The sequence below is a fragment of the Ptychodera flava genome, chromosome 18 (assembly GCF_041260155.1).
Source record: "Ptychodera flava strain L36383 chromosome 18, AS_Pfla_20210202, whole genome shotgun sequence".
NCBI classification, from domain to species: Eukaryota; Metazoa; Hemichordata; class Enteropneusta; family Ptychoderidae; genus Ptychodera; species Ptychodera flava.
Genome location: NC_091945.1, coordinates 19993158 through 20009143, shown reverse-complemented (window position 1 = coordinate 20009143; position 15986 = coordinate 19993158).

The following is a 15986-nucleotide window of genomic DNA, read 5'->3' as shown; positions in this document are numbered from 1 at the left end:
CATACAAAGGACAGAGTGTAAATTTCATCATAATTATGTGTGTCATCTAATTAGCCTTTTGTCGTTTAAAGTGTTGATTAATTCATTCTTCAAGCTATCAACATAGCATAGAATGTGTCCAAAACAAGTTTATTCCAGCCCTCTAAAGGGCATCGGGTTTCCTGTCTTGGGTGATGAACTCCAATTCAAGGTCTTTAAGTTAGCGGGGAAGCAAACACGGCGAGTTTACATGAACTTAAAACAGAAGTTATATATGGGTCAATGTAACATTTCATTCGATAGAACGATTTTAAATAGTTATTGGTTGCCCCCCTTGATGACGTCACTTTTTAAGAACCTAACTGCATTTATACAATTTATTTCCATCACGGACTCGATCAAACAATCAGTTAGATGCAGAAAGAGTGCGGTTTATTTGCGGAAGGAATCTCATTTCGGTGAAAAATAGAATTTTTGATCCAACAATCGCTGACTCTTGAATCTCTACCATAAAAATATCTAAAATATCTGAATTAATGGGCTAAGTTTTCCCGAGTGTGTTTCTTCTCCATTCGATTTCTCTCTTACTTGTTGAAGCGTTTCGGTTGAATGCGAAACGACTTGAATATCATCACAACTTGAAATTTCAAGGGTGGAATTGAACTTGTAACATGTAGGAAAATATTGTTTGAAGAGGAGCAGCATTTCTTTTGAACTGTTGATCGCCAAGAATGATAATTACAAAAACATTTAATCAGAGTATATTATGTAAGAGAGCAAACACAAATCTCGTCGAATGGCGTGAGATTTACTTGAACTCTCGTTCTTGGATCATTTCACCTTAAGAGTCTTGCTGATTTCGCCTATTTTAAAACCCCACTAACTCTATCGTTTAGCATTATTTTTATGATTTTACGTTCAACTAAAATAAGTTTGTGAGAATGGACAAACTCGGGGTGTGTATGCACTTATAATTAACTACCTACTGGGACTGTATGTTCAATTTTGAACATCATAGAGATTACACTGCGGCACTCATAAAATCGAATCGCCCAATACTTAAAAGCGAAAATCGTGAATATTGTGCATAACTGCACTTGAATCTTCACAGAAAAAGCACATAGTAGTTCAATGTAACACATATATAGGGCTGAATGTTTTACACTGTGACATCGTATGTTCTGTTTCTTTTGTAATATTACCAGTTTTTGAAAATGGCACAGGAAATCAAAGTGACCGTTAAATTTTGAAATATGCTAACGTCCAACGTTTCACAAAGGAATGGTTTTGTATCGCAGGAAGAGCCTATATCCCTACAGACGGTAGAATTCAGAGAAACTAGAGAAAACAGGAAGATATTTTGAGCATAACAAATTTCAAGAGTTACAGCTACTTGGGCTTTAACCTACCCTTCTTTCATTCCCGTAAAACTTTCTTCAGCGCTTATTTTGAGGGGGGCATCGTTATTAACTTAACCTTAACAGTGACGTTACAGATACCTTCTTCTAGGATTGAATTCCAAATTCGCTGGGTTCGCTGACCGAAAATGTAGGACAACCCATGTCATGCCGCGGCACCCGGCCGCATGTCATTCCACAGTGAAGCCCGCCACCAACCTGAGCTTTCGGGAAATGCCAGGGCGGTGCTGGCGGCTCTCGGTAGAGGAAGAACATTTATGATGATATTGGAAGTCTACCGGTGCTGCACTATTTTTCACAAATATTTGACACAATAACTTACATGTAGCTTAACACATCTTCTTTGTTCAACCTTTCTCAATTTGGTATTCGTTGGAGATATTGCCTTGGCGTTAGTTGTACCGAGTACCTTTACCGCGGAAGAAGCGTATCGTCTGATATTCAACACCGCTTTCCCGCTATCCGAGTGATGGTGCTGCGTGCAGTTGGTCGTTGGTTTCATCACAATCATGGACTATACACAGCAATGGCTCACGCTATCGTTTCATCCTTGAACATTGTTTATATTGCCTAAATCTAACGTGATAACCTTTTGCGTCAACGCACGAACTTGTAACTCGCAAGCAGATTAAGTCTGATGAATTAACAAATCTCAAAACAGCGTGTTTGAGGAGAGTAGTCAATGATCTACACTCTCTTGGTTCAATAAAAATAAGTTTTTGTCTCGGCGCGGTGTGAAATTTCTCTTTTACTTTTATGAACTTGTTCAGTTATACATCTTCTCTGCCGACAGTGTCTGGTCAGTGTCACTTAGGAACTATAACCTTCAGTCGCACCATTGTTTAGGTGGAGTTATCTGGTGTCGGCAGCATCAGTTTAATGTAAATCAGCGCCAGGAACATGCAGAAGACACAAGCAATGCTAGTAGGAGCGTCCGTGACCCGGGCAAGAATTTGAGAAATTTTCATCCAGATTTACGAAAATTAGATTGTAAGAGTGAAGCTCCGTGTTTGACAAGGCGGCTATCATGCGTTGACATCGAAATGTGACGAGTAACATAAATTTCGGCGGCGGCTGATGATATGACTCATGGTTGTGGGTAAACACCGGGTACAAGCATCGATATATTGTGGTGTTGAGCCTAAAGGGAAAGTTGTGGTGGAACTTTTTATCACTGCTCTCAGCGGCGCCCATAAAACCCAGTAACTTTCCTAAATTACTATACCAGAGAGAGGGGGAGTACGAAAAACGACAAAAGCAAATATGAAGCCATAACAGTTCGAAAAGAGAGAAGTGGTGGATCGAGTAAAAATTGATGAGACCAAATTAATACACATGGTTTGGGACAACTATTCATAATAATGAAGACATAATTTCTCTATACGACAAGTTCAGTGGATCATTGAGTAGTGGTGTAATTAGCTAACTACACACTGTCACTTTCTGGCCTTTTTCCAAAGTAAGGCTAAAGTTAGTTCAGAACAAGATATGAGCGGGATTAGTTTTTACTCGTCTGTTTGTATCAGGAATCGTATATCGCGATCGGCTTATGATGTATTCGGGCAGGGACGCGATAATTAGTTCATATGGTAAGGGTAAAACTTCCCCGAACCTTGTATCAATTTTACGGCTTCCACGTTCGTATAAATCATTTGACGTCACGAAAGTCCAACCAATGGCAAGAGCGTGTTCTCTGAATCGCGTTGCGGTATTTACGCTAAGATGTCGACTTTATTCCAATGAAGGTTTGTTAACTGTCACGCATCAGTGGCGCTGTCTTCAGTCCACGTATAAAGGTGGGCAGACACGTTGAGGGAGGGAACTTGGTGTAAGCGCCCTGCAACTTTCTCCTCTCCCGCTCATATCGGCAGAGGTTTCGAGGGTCGCTGAACACCAAGGAGACTTGCCAACTTTTCAATTCTTTTCATTTAATGCCCGCGTATGTGTCCCGCCGTTGACGCTGTAGACCTCTACAAAGATGTACTGGACACATTTTCTGATGTTGGCTAGTCTCTCCTTTTCTATTGTGCAATCCATACCCAGATATTTCGCGAACGAGGCTCGAGGACATGGCTTTCGCAAGTGAGTAATTTTTGGGTTTTTTCCCTTCGCAAGTTTCTCTATTTTACTTTATTTGTACCCGAACGGTGCCGAGGGAATCTGTGACTATCTTTCAGTTCAATGCTAAGTCATTTTCACGGTTGAAAGTGTTTATTACTCTAAGTTGACATTTTGCCATTTGATCTTGCTCTTTCTCTTTTTTTCCTGTTCTTAGCCGTTGTTGCTAGCATACTCACGTCGCATAGCGCACAAAAGATCCTCATCTTACCATAAAATAGGCGGGACAAAATGTGACTGAAACAAAAACTATATCCAATATATATAACGCGACAAAGTACGAAATGCACTGCTAACTGGCAGATAGCAATCCCGATTTTGCATTTTAATTTAGCATTTCATATTTTTCTTGATAGAAACGTAGTTTTAATTTTCATTGGGATTCGTGTAGCTGTTTGATGAGAAAGCAACGAGAAAGCTTTTTTAAGCATCGTTGCAATACATTTTTTTTTCAACAAGATCCCATTTCGAAAGCGAAATGATAATTTATGAAGTGTCCTTAGGCTGAATGAAATGTTTGGTTTGCTTTTTTCAGACTGAAGAGTCATTCGATGCAATGTTGAAATGTTTTATATTGTCGATGTTTTAAAAGTGAATTGGCTGTAAAGTAACGGAATGAATCAATCAAATAAGACATCTTCAAGTAAAGGATTCCATAGATAACAGCAATAAACATCAAACTGCCACTTGTAAGGTTATTTCTTCTGTGTTTTGTTTGACGAGTTACATAAAAGCTAGAAGTCGTATGATCCTTCCAAACTTGAAAAAGCAGATCGTAAATTTAAGGTTTGGCTCCGAGGACTGTGAGTGAGCTCATCGTATTTTGAGAAAACTACATACTGTTAAATTGCAGTGATATCGTATTTCTTGCCTCAAAAATTTTGCAAAGAGAAAATTGGACAGAAGTTTAGCAAATGGTTGATCGCTTAGGGCTTTGAAAGTTTAACATTGGTCGTTGATTCCATTAGAAATTTACTCACAGATGATTTACGTCTAAAGTTGGGTTTTTTTGAGGAGTTAGAAAATGCAGAAGCCGGACCGGGTAGCTTCATCGCTGTCCATCTCTTGAAGTTATGCGTAAGATTGTCGTCAACTCGACTCGCAAGGGCAGCAAGGCTTTGGTGAAGATGAATTGACTAGACTTGGCCTTGTAAAACTGTAACAGATATTCGATATTCGCTTCATGTTTGTCATTAAACCACAAGAGGACTTAGGGTGTTAAAATTACCATCCACTTCACTTCTGACTTGAAATTAAGAAGCGGTTCACTTATACATTACGTGCATTTGTCTAAGTAAGAAAAACATTCAAAAATTGTCACAAAGAAATAAGTCCACATTATTTTATGGTTGGTAGATCTGTGTAAGAAAAAACTAATAAAACTCCACACGATTTTTTTCCAATTAAAATTAAAGAAGGAAAGAAACAGTCCTGACGTAACTTTAAAACATTGTTTAAACTTGTTATCTTTGGAATCTTTTACCTATCCAACTGGAACTTCTTTCTATATATAATACAAACAATTCTTAATGGATTAACCTAGGATATCATGAATGAAATGTTTTAACTCTTAAGGTAGAACGCGCCTCGGGGATAATGTTTGGACTCTCAAACGTTTTCAATTCTTTTCTGATCCACCACTTGTGGGGGTTCATTTTGAAGCCCTTTGAATAAGAAAAACTTGAACCGTCTTATTTTTTGACGATCGAAAATTTTATTTTTCTCCATAGAGTTAACGTGGGGATGACAGCCATTTTGAATTTCAAATATCGGTAAAGTTTGGGTAATTTGTTTCTCTAGTACCAAAATTTGACCCCCGATTTTTATTCTTGATTTTGAAAGAGAATGGTTGAAAGATTCCTTGGGAAAGTTTGAGCAAAAGTTTAAACCTTTCACTTTCGAGGCGCATACTAGCTGAAGTATATGTCGACCAATAAGCTATTGAACTGTGATGCCTAATAGGATCTCAATGTGACATAATGATTCCATAAGGTGCAGAGAAACGAAACAGAGGCTGAAAGGAGGGTTTGTAGTAGGTGATCGTCGTATTGTATACTGTCTTACATCTATAGACAATCATCTCCACTCACTTAGGTTACAGCAGTGTGTCATTCAGTAAATTTCGTTTGCCCTCTCTTGGCCTTCCCGCCATTTATCGGGTTAAATAGAAGCATTAGCACACACCACAGACAGAGTTCACGAGCTTTACAACGCTGCTGTCTGTAATTTCGCGGTACTCCTGTTTCATCACCTCGGTCGGTATTTACCGAGGCCAAGATCATCAAGTACCAGTGTAATAGTGTCTGGGAAACGGCCAGAGTGATGTTCGTCATCGTTTGACAAACCCAATACTCAAAAGGTTTTTACGGCCCTTCCGCCACAGGGATGCTTTAGTTCATAGACCCTCGCCTGTTTTTCTCGAGGGTCTATGTTCAAGTTTAGTTCCAACTCCACGATGAAGTGCAATATCATAGGTCTTCTTATAAACATAAGCAGACATAATATTTCCTCATTTCCAGTGGTGTTTTCGTAACGATATCAGAGAGAGGGAGAGACAGATAGACAGACAGACAGACATACAGACAGAGACAAACAGACAGACAGAAAAAGAGAGAAACAGAGAGGGGAAGTAAGAGAGACACAGATGGACAGGTAGATAGACAGAAACAGAGACACAGACAGAAGGAAAGGGAAGGGGCAAAACGGCGTGGCATAGTTTGGCCATTCTTAAAATGGAGTCCACGAGATACCTTCAAATTAGAAAAACAGAGATGAGTTCTAATCCAAAAACTGTAGCATGAAACCGAGTTCATACATCCACGTATTAAGTTCAGAGTTCGAGCAAAACGTCTTTTATTCAACCGAGTAGACTTGTGTTAGTCTGTGACAGGAATCATGGTGATGTAGCGATGCCATGTAACAGATACATGATTATATATCGAGCATGATTCGAGATTCATGAATATTCTCCTCTGGTAATGAGTCATTTGTGTACTCATAACCAGGCCTGAGGCCGCGCCAGGACATAGCCAAAGAATGTGATAAGAACAAGTTGGTGGGCGTTCACACTGTATTTGAATCTCCTGCCTGTTAGTCTCTTATCGACCTCGCTCTTGGCCATCTGTGCGGGTGTCAACTGCACGGATCCAAGGCCTATCTGAACGGTTTAGACACACAATTTAGGACTCGTTTAAAATTTGGGTCGGCTACACCCCTCTGACCCAACCTAAATTAGGTTAACCTAGGCCACACCCAGTGCGTTAACATTGCTGTTCACAATGCTGCATTGGCGTTTGAAAACCAGAGCCGACCCAGAGACGCCCTCAACTCTGTAGTGTGAACGTAGTAACTTTAGTGTAACTGAACTTGCACATTTCAACAATTATCACTTTGTATTTATGATTACTAACACGCAGCGATCCCAACCCAAATATAATCAGGCAAACATTTCCTTCAATAATTCAAAAATCAATTTTCTGCACGAAAAACTATGAACTTCAAATTTGAGACTAATTTGGAACATAAGTGTCAAATTCATTTTTAACGATTTTCCGCGCTTATTTGCGAATCATTTTGTAAAATCGATCACTGAATATGTACTTTGCTGAGATGAAGGTCGATCGATCATGATCAACACCAGTCCTAAATATAATGCTGTAAAAGCCATTACCAAATAATTAAGCTGTGCGTAACAAGTAAGCATATCAAATACAGTCAGTCGTTTTAATAGAAAAGTATTCCTGGCTATTCTCGGCTATATGACCCTTCCTTGTTAGGTCTCGGATATATGACTCTTCCTTGTTTTCTTTGAACCTTTGCAATGATTACACCAGATGTTTGTCAGATTCGCCGTACCTTCCGGTGCGCTGCGGTTCGACAAAATAAACCGCTCTGTAATTGATTTACCGCGGAGTACATAGGAGATCGAGTATCTTTTCTAAGTGTGTTACCGCCTGCTTTTTCCGATTAAATAATTATGAACATATTTAAGTTGAGAATCTTTGTATTTTATCTAAAGAATAATAATTTTCCCCATGATATAGAACATGTTTTACTTTCCCCTGCGCATGGCTACTCAGCTCACGAATGTAACCTTTGAGTCCATCCACAAAACATCGAATTACTCAACATAATCTGAAGTATGCAGTTGTCAAACACTGGAATTCTCTACCTTTGTCACTGAAGAATTTACAATCAAGAACCTCTAAATCAGATTTGAAGTCACATTTGTAGCTCGATAGCGTTGTTTTTTTTCATTATTAGTAGCTGACAAGTTTTCTGTGTCCCGTTACGGTTGTCATGTTTGATTTTGCTTTGTACGTATTTCCTACGCGTGGGGTCATCTACAAGCCCAGTCTAAATGGATTATATCCATGGTCCTCAGCCGAAATATGCAATATCATCATTTTAACAATGTTTGTTTACTTGTTTTGTTATAATTTAATACTAGCATTTGTAAGTTCGGTCTTATTTTCTGGTGAAATGATAACGATTGATCAGGAAGATTCCTACACAAACAGTCAAATCGTTTGGCATTAATCGTTGTTCTTTTGCTGACGTAAGCTGAGAGGGGCGAAATCATTCCCTATCACCGACTCTGCTCTACACTGCAGCACAACATCATGTGTATTTATAAAATGAATGAGCTAATCCGTGTTTGCAGTTTTTTTCCTCTCCTTATTTTAGTTAATGCAATATGGTTCGGTGTTTGTCACCGTTAGTTAAATGCACCGATTAGTGATTGGAATTTTTCGATGTAGTTAACCCTTTTAGTGCTGTAATTTTTCCCATCAAAATTTTAGTGCAACATTTTACAAATTTTATTAACTTTTCTTTGTGTTTTTTGATAGTTTTGGACCAAATCGACATCACATTTCATTGGCTACAGATTTTATCAAAATTTTGGCAAAACTCTGAAAAAATTGACTTTTGTACATTTTATGAAGGTGACTAAAATTGACTTTGGCGCTCAAAGGGTTAAGTATTCAAGTGCACTATGTGGTAGAGTTGCATCAAATTATGCTCTCTTTCAAGTCACATTCTGCATCTCGAACAACTTGACTTTGGATTCTGAAGACTATGAAATATGTAACATGAGTTATAAAACTGTCAATTACACCAAAAGGCCATGGATTATTTTGTCATTGCAAAATAAAAAACATACCACAATATATCTCGTTAGTGTTTTTACACGTATATGTATGTGAACTTGCATGGTATCTACTTATGCAAATTAATGCCTATATGCAATCGACCACAACAACAATTTTTTCATCTATGGCCGACAATTTTGTTTGTCCATTCATCCTGTGCCCTAATGTGTTCCTGCGAATAATTATTTATTTACTTATTTAATTATTTATTTATTTATTTATTTATTTATTTTTCTATTTTCAGCTCGAGAAAAGACATTTTGTCCAGGAGGAAGCGGGAAGCAATTCAACAAAACGAAGGTCAGTAGAATGCTCAAATATATTGCTTTATCCAATCTACACTTAATTGTTAAAACGCTGTATAAAATATATATATTAATAATTATTTAATATAAATACAAATCAAAACGTTCTTGTTTCTTAAAAATGTTTGTATCGCAACCTTATGTTAAGTATCATAGAAAAGTAAATTTGAAATGAAGTGATATTTCAAATGTGGCTTATTCAGTCACTTAAGCGAAAATGTTCACATTGCGCACATTTTTGTGCATAATTACAAGCATCCAGAGGCTGATGTCATGTAAATTTTATCTCGTGTTTCAAACAATTCACTACTTTGTTTCTCCGCGACGCAATGCATATGGAACTCATCTCTATCCCATAAAGATGAGTCTGTCAGATGAAACGACGCTTTCTGGGCGTGCGTGATTCGAGTCAATTCCCACAAGACCACTTATGTTAACCTCGCAGATAAATCTGAAAAATAAACAAACAACAAAACTAAAGCTTGCCATCTCCTTTAGAGGTCAAAGAATACACAAACAATACAATTAGTTAACGTAACTTTGCTGCCCCTAGGCACTAGCTCCTGTCAAATACGATTACTTCTATGCGTTGTTGTCATCACAGGCGATGAAAATTTGCAGCTTGTTTTGTTTCATATAATTTTGCAAGCCAGTGGTAATGAGAATTTCAAGCTGAAACTTCAAATATGCTTTGATTAGACATACTATGTATGTACGTATGGATGAATGGATGGATGGATGGATGGATGGATGGATGGGTGGATGGATGGATGGATGGATGTATGTATGTATGTATGTATGTATGTATGTATGTATGTATGTATGTATGTACGTATGGATGAATGGATGGATGGATGGATGGATGGATGGATGGGTGGATGGATGGATGGATGGATGGATTTGTATGAAGTATAAACCGATGATATGTCTTAAGCATGTAAGGATTTATCAAAATTATTCTTCTTTGAAGTACAAGTTCAAAAAATATCCTCGGCGCACAGGTTACTGTGGCATCATCTTTTTGCCGACTCCGGACCACAGTACACTTCTCACTTTTCTGAGAGCGGTTGAAGCTTTCATTTGTGGTTAAGGCGGTTTTAATTATTGTTTTCATTTTGGTGAGGAACACTTGACACGTCCCTGAGATCTAACGCGCTGTGGATTAGACTTGACGGCAGCATACTTCCGAAGAAAGGTACTTAACTCGATGATATATCCGAGTGAGGCAGTTTGTATGTTGAATTAGAGCTAAGGGTGGACGCGGGTCGGTCACGCCATGATGCAAGCTACTTTGCAAGTGCGCTAAATCAAGCCATCGACCCTTGAAAGTGAGATAAACTATCAGAGTGCAACACTTAACATGTGAAAGTCATACCGCCACTCTGTCAGCTTTTGAGATAAATGTGCACTAAGCCCACGAGAAGTTCAGCGGCGTATTCTCCAACAACAGCAACTACAGAACATTATTCCTCATGAGTTGAGTCCGGATTTTCCTGTGAATGTTCTTCACCAAAATAAATATTTTTGGACAATTCGGCCGATACAGAAAATTCAAGTTTTGAACTTTCGCATGGGAGGACCTTGTATAACCATTTATGTCATGAGTATAAACGTCTGTCGCCCTGCAAATCGTATGCGAAAATACTTGAATTTTACTCCAATATATAATTTATGGACGTATAATACAGTGATATGATGACAACTTGTTAACATTTTATACTATAGATGATTCTTATATAAATATCATGTACTGTATTTGTGGTGTCTACTCATCGAACGATGAAACTGAAAAACTGGATATACTTTTTTGTTTCCCACCTGGTACTTATAATTTCAACTAGTCTTTTAATCCTCATCCAAATTCATTTGCGTGTACTTTAGATTTTAAAAAATTAGCGTAGGAAAATGTGAAAGTTCTTTCACCGTATTTATCTTACAGTAAAATACTGGACATCTGAAAATAGGATCACACAAGGTCAGGGGTCATATAGCATCTATTACGAGGTCGTAAAGTAGCTTCATTCAACCTTAATGTTGTTGATTAACCATCAGTGTAAAAGTCATCGGTGAAATTTAGCCACTCTTTTTTGGTAATTCATATATTGCTTTCCCTTAAAAAAAGTTGTTCTAAATCTGACTTGGCTTACAGTAAAATTTTTCGCATGCAAAAGATCTGATAGGTTGAAAATCAATGAAATATCCGTTAATTTACACGTACAAATGTGGCAGTGAAACTTTGTTTTTATCCATCCGCTCTTCTTTGGTCTATTCTGTGTTTGTTTTCACGGGGCAGAGGTTTAGTTCTCCCAAGTAATAAGCGCAGAGCACCGGCAGTCATTGTTACTTTTCTAATTGGAATCCGTAAAATTCCCGCGCTTTCGATTACTGTAGGTTACGACAAAGTCGCCTTGATAGAGTTGCGCTATAATGATTCAAACACGCTCATGGCTGGCCAGCCTCAAGTTTTAGCGAGCTTTTATTATCTAAAAGCGCGGGAAGTGTTCAACGAAATCCCTTCGTCTAAGGGTGGAATGTTCAAGAGTTCATGTTGTTGGACTCTATGTTAACATTTGTTGGAGGACGAAAGAGTCATTTAGTGTGATTTGCGATTGATTGATTCCCATGAGCCTCACAACATCGGTAAGTATGTCGAATCGTTTCGTCAAGATCATTAATCAATTTCCAACTGCAAGTTCAGCATAGTTCTGCCAGCAGAATTCCTTCTACTTCAGCGATTTTACATGTTCGGGTTTAACAAAAACAATAATCCTGACACATAACCAGATCACTTCTTGCTTATAAAATTGAAACTCTACTGCCAAAGTCGCGCACTTTCGACATTAGGCACACGAAAATGACAATCTTTGAATACGTATGGTTGATATCATTCCGATACTTATGCCGGTGTGATAATCATGAGTATTGATATTCGTGCAGCGCGGAGTTCATGCGAAGAATGTCCATTGACATGCCTAGCTTTTGAGGCAAGGTTGCACGGTTGTAATTTATCCAGAATTTAATCTGCGTAGCGGAAAGAACATGAACGAAACTGGGTGAAGCATAAGACCTACCGAAGTGAACACCATCTCATCCCATCTATCTTATCACATTCTTGATCTAAATTGTCATAAATTTAAAGAAGAGTGTGGAGGATGGTCAGAGTATTGCACCGTGACGTCAACATTATTCATTTCGTTACTGCGGCATCTGGACGTCAATGAAGCAAACTGATTTTGGAAGAAAAAGGCTCCTTGAAAATCACGGCTAAATTGAATCCCCCTTCTTACAACAATCTTCTCGACAGATAATGTCCTTAATCTTAACTTCTCCTTAACACGATTTGCATCGCTAATAAACTAGGGAGGAGTCATAAATCTTTTGCGGGGTGGTCAAAAAGAGGAAATATAGCAAAATATTTTGTTTAAAATGCCCCAGTCATATTATTATATGAAATATAGTGTGCAATTCTTGGAGAAAATCTGTGCTTCACCTTCTCCGAAACATATGTCCTTTTGGAGATGAAAAAATTGCTCGTTCTGATCATACCTTCCAAAGATCGCACATCTCATCCCATGAATGGTCAAAGTGTTCTCTCGTCTCATTGAAAATAGACAAGTGATGCATAGTAAAACGTACTCCGCCATTAAGCTTACAAGACAGGAGACACGTTTAAGTCTATATGCGTTCATCCGTATTCACTTATTGTTAAACATTGGACCCAAGTTCTAGTCAGTTCATCGACCCTTCGAAGTTGAAACCACGGTTGAGAAGCTGGAAGTTATCGCAGAAGTCAAATGTCCCCAAAACGTCGAGACCTGTCGGCACTCCTCCCTTCCGCTGCAACAGAGAATAAAGACAAACAAATAAACACCGCATGGGTGTGACCCAGCCATGTCAATTTACTATACTACCGCCATGTAACTAAAGATCGCACGAATTAAAGATTTTCAGAACGGCTGTCGGAGTCACGTGATACGTAAAAGTAAAGTAATTTTGACAAGGAAAGATGCAAGAGTTTAAATATATTAAATATATGCGATGAAATGAACGCTGCTCGGCGATCGTCTGCTACGCGTAACGATGCCGGTCTCTACTTATGGTGTTGGTGTAAACGGCAGAGTGATTTACATTATTTCAGTATGGGAACCAGCTGACTCCTTTAAAGCTTAGTCTTCGTTTTACATTTCCCACGACACTTAGAAAATTTAAGACGGTCTCTGGCGAACTTTTGGCGATGATGCCGCCCTCTGACTGAACGTCTCGATCACTTTCGACGTTTTTGAGGGGCGACGCCCTAACTGCGCCGGCAAACTACTACACAGGCGTTGTCGGTTTGCACGACGTAAACAAGGGAAGAGCACGACCAGCTGTCAGATGGGTTGAAATCCATCAGAACGATGACACCAATGCAATTTCAATCTGAGCTCTGCACTTCTGAATATATATATATATATATATATATATATATATATATATATATATATATATATATATATATATATATGTATATGTATGTATGTATGTATGTATGTATGTATGTATGTATGTATATAAGATGTATGTATATTATGAATGTGTGTAGTTAGAGAGAGAGAGAGAGAGAGAGAGAGAGAGAGAGAGAGAGAGAGAGAGAGAGAGAGAGAGAGAGAGAGAGAGAGAGAGAGAGAGAGAGAGAGAGGGAGGGGGAGGGAGGGAGCGACCGAGCGAGCGAGCGAGCGAGAGACTATACCGACAATAAAAGGAAGATCTATATATTTACATAAACGTATATATTTTCCTTGCTACCAATATAGCGCAAAAATATCACGATCATTTATATCTATGCCATTTTCAATCCTGGCAACATGTCAAATTACATTTGACGAACGATGATTGCGGGCGAAAACGAGAGAGTTACTGGTTTCCTGTAGGTCACGTGACCAGAAAGTACCCTGATTTGATGTGGAAGAATGTTGAAAAGTTCGTCAACTCCCTCTCACCATTATTGATGAGATCACTTGCATGTATCGTAATCTGTCGCATCACATGCAAGTAAATCTACCAGCGCTGAACAGACCAAACATCTCATGCAAACACTGGGACAACGAAATCTGGGGCGCGTCTTACTATAGCTCTGTAGCACAGTGTCCTAACTGCCAATGAGTTCAACTCGCTAACAGAGAAGGGGACGAACGTGCATTGGATCCCTTGCCCATCCAAAGCTCATCACACTAAGGCTGTTATGGGAGATGTGAAGATTTATTTTGAGGTTGAATATTTGTTATCCAGATCATAACTAGAGGATTGAGGAAAATTTTTGCTGGGGCCTGTCTCTGGAGTTTCTGTACATACGAATGCTCTGTAGCCAAAAGAACAAACCTCGGATTGTCTAATAAGGTTTCTTCAGTGGTATCTGAAGCTGCCGCCAACGGCTACTCTAATGCACAGGCGTCTGTGAGCCAAAGCTTTCGGGCGTGTGTAGAATAATATAAATAAAACGAAACCGATGCAAATTATATGAAACAGCAATAAAACAATTCAAAGAACAGATCCATTGTAAAACAGTTTCAAAAAAGTCGCAGAGAAGAGAGAATATTACTGTTTCAATACATTCGAAGCAAATATGGACGCTACACCTAAGACGTGATGGTTACGTAATGTCGACATTGCGCCGACGTGTAAATCATTTCGTTACTATCATTCTTGGCCGATGAAAGTTAACCCTTTGAGTGCAGTAATTTCCCACCAAAATTTAAGTGCAACATTTTACCATTTTTTATGAATTTTTCTGTAATTTTTTGGTAAGTTTGAATAAAATGGACATCACATTTCATTGGCTACAGCTTTATATCAAAATTTTGGCAAAAATCTAAAAAAAATTGAGTGGGGTATATTTTGTAAAGATGACAAAAATTCACTTTGGCGCTCAAAGGGTCAAAGCGGTATGGTGGATACAAACAAGCTTCACAACAAGCTGCAGACGGTAAATATTTCGTGTGAACAAAGTTCTGTAAGACGATATCAGTGACAAGTTGTGAAGTTTCAGGGATCAGGTGAAAGTTCGCCTTAATCTAATGTTGTGTAGTCTCGTTTAACAGGTTATTACACTGATCTCAAACCGTATACAACTTTATGGAGATATTTAATACTGTGCCAGTAAACTACGTTGCTCCTGTGTAATATTTTTAGTAGTGGGATGAGCTATATAGGCCTACCCTATCAATCACCTGCTGGCTGGGTGTCCACAATTCATATAATTAGTTGTGCCCTGACCCTGTTGCTTTATGCCTGAATCATGGTGGCTGGATGTTGACACCCATTTGCGTTCCCTTGAAATCTTTAAAATCGTGTGTTTTCCGGGGGCAGTATAAAGTTGTGTTACCAACTTCAAGAAATGACTTGGAAATATTGTCTGGATAGTATTTAGTTCTCCAAGAACTCACAATCGTGTGCCTAAGATTTCATAACAACCAACATTACGAACAACCACGTGTTAGGTATAGCAACCATACTTGCTTACTAAATCGTGGCTGAAGGGACAAAGCCGCTCTTTTTTGAGCTCGTTTAATGAATGTTATATAATAATTTGATATAATATCAATAAATCACACCCAGAGATGGTATACCACTCGATTTTGACCAGTTCACTTCATTTATGCACTCGCTATCGCTCGTGCATATATGTCGTGAACTGGTCAAAATCTCGTGGAATACCATCGCAGGGTGTGCTTTATTGCTTAATTATATCATACCAGTATATTGATGGCGCAAATACAGCGATCTGATTGACCGAGACGCAAAAAAAACCGTGGTATATTGGCGATATACCACGGCTGGCATATGCGCGAGCTCTCAGGTTGAGTAAAAATCCGTTTATGGCGTTCAATGCCAGAATTTCAATATACTGTTATGATGTAACAGAAATAAAGCACATCCAGCGATGGTATACCACGAGATTTTGACCAGTTCACGACATATATGCACAAGCGAATATTGCTTAAATATTAACACACCATTCAAGACAGTCTTTAGAT